Below are 9,438 nucleotides of genomic sequence, written 5' to 3'. Positions count from 1 at the left end.
TTATTCGGACCGAACATATTTCTTTTCCGCAATAGATGGTCATGTATGAATCTTAAGAAAACTGATGAGCAGGACTACCTGACATACGCGTCAGTAGTAAACAAAAACTGCGACAACTTCAAATTATCGGAACTCACGGTGGATGCTTTCAAATGTTTAATCTTTGTACAGGGTCTAGTATCCACAAAAAATTCAGAGATCCGAAGTCATGTTCTCTCAAAATTAGAGACAGAACAAGGCCTGACATTGCAGAAATTAGCAGATTGCCAAAGGGCAGTATCACTAAAAAAAGATTCCAGGGATATAGAAGAAGCAGGGGTGGCGTGCACTAGGAAGATTAAAAAACCTTTCAGAAACTCAGTTCAAAGAAATTTTGAGATTAGTCAAAATTCCAAAAAATACTAAAATTCTAAATACTCAAATTATAATAACCACAGAAAACGAAATTACGATAATAGTCAATATAATAACTACAGAAAACGAAATTACGATAATAATCAAAGGAATTATAAAAAGACAGTATCAGGTAATAATTGCAGAAGATGTGATGAAAAACATTTGGAAAAGGATTGTCCTTACAAAAATATCAGGTGCTACAATTGCGATAAAGTTGGGCATAAGAGTGTTTGCTGCAGAACAAAAAATAGAGTACACCAAAATGAGAACAAACGACAGAGGGAAAAATAATTTACGAAAATATGTATCAGTAAATATTTTCGACAAACAAGTGAAATTTCAGCTTGACTCTGGATCGGATTTGTCGTTAATAAACGTCAACACTTGGAAAAAGCTGGGTAAACCGACTCTTCAAAAGTCAAGTAAAGGTGCATGAACAGTGACAGAAGGCGAAATAAAATTCGAAGGAGAGGTCATCCTGCCCATTAATTTAAATGGCACAACGAAGAAATTGAAAATCTTCGTAATTAAAGGAAGCGAAAACTTATTGGGAATTGACTGGATTGAAAAATTCAATCTTTGGGATAAACCAATGAACGCTTTTTGTAGAAAAATAACCAGTTGCATCCCAACATCAGAAAATATTAAAAACGATCTAAAAAAGAAATTCCCAGAAATATTTACTACTGGACTGGGAAGATGCAATAAATTTAAGGCTTCGTTCGAGCTAAAAAAAAGGATGCAACACCTGTGTTTAAGAAAAAACGGAACGTACCGTTCGCCGGTTTAGACGAAATAAATAGCGAGCTAGATAGACTAAAATAAAACAGGCATTGTATCCAAAATCGAAACTAGCATCTGGGCAGCCTCTATGGTGTACGTGAAAAAAGTCGGAACAAATTCGAGTCTGTGCAGACTTTTGTACGGGCCTAAACGATGAATTAAAAGATCACCACTACCTTTTACCAAGCCCTGGGGAGATATTTGCCAAACTAAATGGTGGGAAATTAAAAAAAAAAAAGATTTGTCCGCCGCCTATTTACAAATTCCGATGGAAGAAGAATACTCAAAGATATTATGCATTAACACGCACAAAGGGTTGTTCAAATACAACCGTCTACCCTTGGTGATCAAAGTCGCGTCGTCAATTTTCCAACAAGCAATGGATACAATGCTGAACGGAATAGATTGTGTTTGTGCATACCCGGATGACATAATCATCAGGAGCGCGTCCATAAATGAACACCAAGAGCAGCTAAAAGTAGTATTCACAAGAATAAACGAATACGGATTTAAGGTGAAAGAAAACAAATGCGAATTTTGTTTAGACGAAATCAAATATTTAGGGCAAATAATAAATAAAGACGGTCGACGCCGAGACCCGGAAAGATCGACAGCAATTAAAAGCATGTCGACACCACATAACGTGACGACTCTACAGAGTTTCTTAGGTCTCGCAAACTACTACCAAGTATTTATCAAAAGAATGCACGACCTAAGAGCTCCGCTTAACGAGTTATTAAAGAAAGAAACACCATGGATGTGGACAAAAGAATGTCAAGACGCATTTGAGAAAATTAAAAAGACGCTGACGTCCGATCTATTTTTAAACTATTACGACCCAAAATTAGAAATAAGTGTTGCAAGCGACGCAAGCTCGTATGGTATAGGAGCATGTATACAGCATATCCTGCCAGATGGATCGAAGAAACCTATAGCTCACGCCTCAAGGACACTACTTCCGGCAGAAAAGGCTTACTCTCAAATAGAAAAAGAGGGGTTAAGCATTATTTTCGCGGTGATGAAATTCCACCGTTACCTGTACGGGAGACACTTGATACTAGAAACAGATCACAAGCCCCTAGTGACAATCTTCGGCTCAAAAAAGGGCTTGCCAGTATATATGGCAAATCGCCTACTTCGTTGGGGGTACGGTCTTGCTAAATTATGACTTTCAAATAAAACATCTGGGTTCGGAAAAAATAGGTCATGCGGATGGCCTGTCAAGGCTTATACCGAAAATGGAGGAAACCCTTGAAGAGTCAGTAATTGCAGCTATACGTTCCAATTATGAGGAAAAAACATGATGGCGAATATAATAAAAGAATTACCAGTTACGTTAACCGATATAAAAAAGGGAGGCTGAAAATGACGATGTCGTCACAGACATAAAGAAAAAAACAAGGGAAAATGATGAAAAAACGCAAAGCATATTTTCTGTATGCAATGATGTTTTATTGTATAGTGAAAGAGTTGTTATCCCGAAAAACTTGCAGAAAAAGATCTTAAGTGATTTTCATACAGGACACCCGGGTATAAATATGATGAAGGCACTTATGTGTAGTTACGTTTACTGGCGTAACATGGATGTGGATATTGCACTAACAGTAAACAAGTGTAAAGGTTGTGCGTTAGCCGCAAAGGCACCACCGATAGTCCATCAACCTTGGAAAAAAACTGACCATCCATGGTCACGCATTCATCTAGACTTTGCTGGACCGACCGAAGGACAATACTACCTAATCGTAGTAGACAGTTTTTCCAGATGGCCTGAAGTAAAGCGTTTCAAGAGCCCGACGAAACACAATAAGTTTTCTGCATGAAATATTTGCACGTTTTTGATGTGCCAGACATTATAGTCACAGATAACCGAACACAATTTACATCAAGTGATTTCAAGGACTTTTGTGACACTTTTCAGGTAAAACATAACTACACCACCGTTCCATCCTAGATCAAATGGATTAGCGGAAAGGTTCGTAGACACGATAAAGCGTGCACTTAGAAAATCAATAGGGACCCCGACGGATAAAACATTACAAAAATTCCTACAAATATACAGGATAACTAAGAACCCAAATACGCAGTCGAAATTATCGCCAGCAGAATTAATGTTTGCTAGAAAAATAAAATCACCATTTGTATAAATTAATACCAAAGCAAGCAATCATCCATCAAACTACGCACACATCACGTAAAAGGTTTAAACCTGGTGATCGTGTATATTTTAAATGTATGAAAAATAATATTTCATATTTGGGAGTTTGGTACGGTAGATAAATGTATCGGCGACTTGGTCTACATGATAAAAGGTCCAAAAGGGATACACAAAATACATCAAAATCAATTGAGAAAACGTCATATAAAAGACAACGAACATGACAAACCTGATGAAAAGAAAGATCCAATTGATATACTATACGAAGCGTTTGATATCGAACCACCACAAACGATGCCCGAACCGAGAAGATCGGGAAGGAAAAGAAAGTTTACAGAACCAATTATAATGAATCCCAAGAGAAAAAGATATTGAAATCTACACGACTTCAAATCTTGGGAGAGGGGTGTTGTGGAAACGCCCACTAATTAACATAGGTGGGTGAGTGAGATATATAAAGGTATCAATCACCAATACCTGGGAAGTTCTGCAACGGTCGCCAAATAGGCAAGACGCCTATGTTGCCTCCAGTAAGACATGCAACACGCCACCTGCCGGAATATCTCCAACTGAAGTATATCTGAAGACATGTAAATATGTATATAACTTTTCTTCCTAATATATTATTGTTATACCTTTCCATGTTCTTGTTAATTATTTGTGCAGACACAACAACAACAACAACAAAAACAATAATAATAATAATAATAATAATAATAATAATAATAAAACAAAAGGAATTGGAATATAAATAAAAAAGGTTTCGATGTGTACTAACGTTACAGTAATTGAGCAAGTAGGAGAGAGGAGGAAGGTAAGACGGTCACATTAGATCACGCTGTCTGTTTCTTTCTTTCTGTCTTTTTTTTTCATATCACTAGACAAGCAAAAGGTGGTGGCTGTGCGGCATTCACGGTGACTGTTTTCATAGTTTGGTTTCTTCCTTTCTCTTTTTCCTTTTTCTTTTTCATCAGTCGCCGTCTGGGCTTAATAGAACAGTAATAAGGGAGAGAGAAGAGGTAGAATAGTGTGAAAAAGAAGAGAAAAGGAAGGAAAATTGGAAGCAGCAGACGATAATACTTGTTTTTTCCGGAGTTGAGTTTTTGATTTTGGAGCAAAAGATCGAAAAAGATGGATTCGAGAAAAAGCTGATTGAATAAGAAATAAAAAAGTTCAGAAAAAAGTTTTAATGTTGTGCAGAAAAAAATAATGCAAAAAAGAAATATGATTGATTAAGAAACAAGATATGGTGTTCTGTCGTCTAAAAAGTTATGTGAACAGATCAGTGAACTTTGAACTAACGTATATATGTGTTAAATGTTATTGTTGTTGTTTCCACCTTACAGATAATAATGAACTCTTCCACTTATTCTAAAGACCGGAAGAATATGTCTCTCAACGTTGTTTACAATTCATCAAGGCATGCACACTTGGCAGTCGGACTGACGTATAACCACATATTTTATTTGTTGTATTCGCTTTTCTTTATAATACATTTCGTTTCCGTTAAATATCGAGTTATGTTTTCCTCCGCACTCTTATCGGTTCAGAACCATTACGAACGATGCCCCACCCTCCGTCGACATCATTATATTTCATTCACGAAACGTACGTAGAGGCAAAACGATATCCGACCAAAATATAAATTTTAGTTTGTCTTCGATAACACTAACCTTCACAGTATGAATATTTATGTTCGTATGGGAATCTCCAAGCATGCATATACGAATCTCCGAATGTTTGTGTGTGAATTTCCAGCTGTTCGTTTGAAAGTAAGAAGACCTGCTTTTGTGTTATTTCTATTGTTAATTACGGCAACAATCAAACCGTGAATTTATGACAATTATACTCACAAGTGTAAACTTAAAACGCGTGACACAGTGTATGTTCACCGAATGAGGCATTTATGAGGGAAGAGGGGAAGCCATCTTCCATTTACAGAAAGATATCTCTTACAAAATATCGATTCTGTGTTCAAATGACACGAGTTATTATTCAAACATACGATCAATCACCCAATCAATACATTACCATATACAAAATATACGTGTCCCTTCCTATCAATATATATTGATGACGTGCGACTTCGAATGCATCATCTTTTTGTGCTACTAAAACAGATTCACGACTAACAACTGTTCAAATATGGAACCAACCAACAACAATACCAACAATAACGGCAGACAAAAATGCTATATAGCTGGATACGAATCAAGCAAGAATATAATTCAATCAACTGCAAACTATAGTTAAAACGCGTAAAAAAGATCTCAAATGAGTATGTACACTTAATCTTTAGTATAAAGTCATTGTTGAAAAAGACAAACGTAGTTTCAAGTACACACAAAAAATAATAAAATGGCAGCATAAATACAGATGCTTTTTCAGTCAAAGAAATATTCCAGTCACGATCAGCAATGTACGTATAGGAGAGAAGAAATGCTAGCAACTGTTGAAGTATATATGAAGAGGACCAGCAATGTCCATGAATGACAAACTCAATTTATGCAAACATTCAATGAAATTTATTTAGCAAATTCGGTCAAGGAATCAAATTAAAGATTAAAAAAAAGGAGAAAGGAAAACCACCATTTGTTATGTAAAATCAATATCGAAAGTTTTTTTTTAATCAGCAGAAACAATCTTTGTTCGTGTGCGTAGTTTGCCCACAAAAACAGTTTCGTTATAACCGCCGATTAAATAGTATTTAGAATGACTATCTGATTATATTTGGGCGAATGCAAAGCAGATGTTCGACTCCAGGAGACAAAGAACATCTTACACTAATTATCGTTGGATCATTATGACAAACGGTAGCATATTTTTTTAATTGTATTCTCAGAAGACATTAATCGCTTTGGCAAAAAAAAAAAAAAAAAAAAAAAAAAAAAATAGCGAATAACAACATAACTAACAGTTGTTAATTTAATTACACCAACGCAAAAATTTTATTCCGTTCAAAGAAGAAATATTTTTCCGAGATTTACTCATTGTAAAATCTGAAAGTTGAGTTTTGGTTATAACTATATCTTGTAGCTAAATACACCATCATCAGCATGAAACAAAAAAACAAAATGTCAACATGAACTACATGCCGACATATAGTGTGGAAAATTCCACGAACATGAATTTTATAGCAACATACATTCTGGGAAAATTCACGGACATGAATTAAATACCGACCTAGAAAATTTCCACAAATATAAACTACACGCTAACATAGATTGTGGGAAATTCCACGGGCATGAACTATATGCCAACATATATTCTGGAAAATTCCACGAACTTGAACATTTTTTTAAATAATGTCCAACTTCGCCCATGCTAGATAAAAAGAAATAATCAGACGAATGCCTTAAAATTTTCCTCCATAAATTTACGCCTACAACAATTAACAAAAAACAAAACAAAGCAGTGTAGCATTGCTATCATTCGTATACGCATGCGTGAGAATATTCGGTTCCCATGCAAATCGCTTTTTTGAATTTGTAAGTAAATATTGAAGACGTTTCGTAATCTGATTGCAATTGTTCATGTTTTTTGATATCGAATATTTTTTTAATTAAGTACCCTTTCCCTTTCAATTTTTCCTATTTCATGTTTTAGATTCGGACATTTTTCCTGCATATAAATTCCTCAAACCAGTCATTTCCTAAAAAAAAAAAAATAGAATAATAAAAATAATAACAGTAGTCTTGCAAAATATTTTAAACATTTCTTGTTTTTTTTTTGTCATTGATAGTTTTGATTCTGACAAATAAAACATAAGAACAAATCAAATTGAAGGAGTTTAGAATCACGTGATATGACGTCACTGTGCTTTTAATAACCCTTATATAACATCGTTCTCCTACCTAAGATCGTATTCTACACAACTACGTCTGATAATGTAGACACAACACTTTCCTTAGATTCTAGTGATCGAATCCATGTATTTAGGGACTTCAATGTCCACCACAAAGATTAGCTTGTTAGCAAGGCATAGTTGGTAACAACACACATGGTTTTATATTACAAATTTCATTTCAGAAACCTCGACTATCCCGACTCGCCTCGCAGATTGTGAAGATCAGCAAGCATCACTTCTCGACCTATTCTTGACAACACTACATGAGGCTTGTGTGAAGAGATACCTATAGCCTACTATGGAATGCTGATCACTTGTTTGAATGTTCAATATCACAATAAATTCACGATACAAAACCGAAGCGCCGTTACACAAAACGACGAGATACTGCAATCGGGCTGGTCGGGTATCCAGAGACGCCATACGCAGTAAAACTAGTTATCTCCTAGTACTATTTATTTCAGTACACAGACGAAAAAAATGGATTAAAGCAGGCATTAAATCCTATGTTCCCACACTAAAAATTCTATAGTAAACCTAGCTCTCCCTCGGGTTATTTCGACTTGTGGAGCTGATATTGCGGATAGGGAGTAAGCATTCCTCGATTTTAAGTCATCTACAAATTAGACAAAGTTTATGACATCAAGAAATCATTATTAATAGTGTACTAATTGCAGTAGATATGATGAGGTGAAAACGCATTGATTCACAGAAATAAGGAATTCACGATTTATGAAAAATGTATACTCGTGTAGTGAACCGTGAGAAAGAATAAAGTAAAACTGATTGCTCAGTGGTTCGCCTTAAACTCCACTTTGGATTCCACAAACTACACCCTCCCCAAATTTTCCACAATGTATAAAAACCATACTTGCTAATCTGATCATCACTCATTCCCGTCTCCTGGATATCATGACAAATCTGGACACCTCCAAAGCATCTGAGTCTGATCTGATTCCTACTATAGCAATAAAAATAAGGCTCCAATGCGCTGTCGTTTGTCCTCTTCAAACTCTTTAACACATACCTTGCCGGATTTTGATTTCCTTGACAACTAGAAAATTACCTCTGTAGTACCAGTGTTCAAGAATTCTTACGAAAAAAGTGATGCGCAAAATTCTTGCCCAATCAATCTCCTTCAGCAACTCTTTAAAATATTTGAATCAATCAACCTAGCAATAGTACATTATCTTGTAAATGCTAAAAGTCATTCTGACCAATAGTATGAATTTAAGCAAGCCCGTTCTACTGCGGATATCCTAACGATCATCTGAACCTATATACCATGTCCGCATCCTTTTACAAGGTCTGGCATAAAGTTCTTTTCATAAAAATTAATGCGTAAAATACCACAGGACAAATTTTTAATATAATCAAATCCTTCTTCATGGTGCTGGATTAACATAGTAGCAGATGTAACAGTACGGGCCCCGTGTTTCACAAAAGTCCCGCCCTTAGTTAAGCAAACATTTTCTGTTAATTAATTTTTGTAATTTATAAATAAAAATCTATAAAATTTCCAGACTCTAATGCTTAGCTTTTCATTTCCATGCTTACTTCACAATGACTTCAAGAGGCAGAGATATGGGAAGGAAATATCTTTCCGGAGCAGAGAAAGCCAGAAGAAAGAGAGAGAGACATCAAAACAGCAAAATTACAGTAAAAATATGCTTAAACTCACAACTTTTTTCTACTACGTCATCATCTGCTGTTAGCTCAATTACTCATGATGATGCTACTATACTGCAACTTCAGCAGCCTCGCCCAAGCTCAAGTATAACCGAACAAGCTCCAATCTCTCGCCCCCCTCGCCAATCTTTCATGAGAAACACCCGTCTGGCTGAAACTACTGTCAATAATTTTCCCCACTCTTTATCTGTGCCTAAATCCAAACGTAGATTCCATGAGCAGAGCTTCTTTCTCAGAAGTGCACGATTGTGGAACTCTCTTCCGTTCGCCTGTTTTCCACCTGACTACAACTTGGATGTCTTCAAGTCCAACATAAACAAATTCCTGACAAACCGCCCCCTTAAGTAAGACACTTCATCAAATCTCCAATACTAATGATTACTACAATACTATCTCATTGATTACTGTACATGCAATAACCCTTATCCCTGAGTGGCCTCCGGGCCTTGATAAGTGGTGACCTCCATGTAAAAAAAAACACAAAAAAAATCAAGAACAATAGGAACCAACCGAGGCAATGGAAACTCACGGCCTTGCTACTCACCAACACTTATCGTTCCAGATCAGA

The 9,438-nt window shown here is 35.9% G+C and overlaps 1 long non-coding RNA gene across 1 annotated transcript in view; it reads left to right on the top strand.

The window, feature by feature from the left end:
• The first annotated feature begins 3,823 nt into the window (after positions 1–3,823).
• LOC145260348 (uncharacterized) overlaps positions 3,824–9,438 on the top strand; it is a 139,089-nt gene continuing 133,474 nt past the window's right edge. The window contains exon 1 of the long non-coding RNA XR_013864277.1: positions 3,824–3,924. This is a non-coding gene — a long non-coding RNA (uncharacterized LOC145260348). The remainder of the gene's footprint in view (positions 3,925–9,438) is intronic.

This window comes from Euprymna scolopes, chromosome 36 (genome assembly GCF_053919585.1).
Source record: "Euprymna scolopes isolate OS-2025 chromosome 36, ASM5391958v1, whole genome shotgun sequence".
Lineage (NCBI taxonomy): Eukaryota > Metazoa > Mollusca > Cephalopoda > Sepiida > Sepiolidae > Euprymna > Euprymna scolopes.
This window is presented reverse-complemented; position numbering and strand designations above follow the sequence as displayed.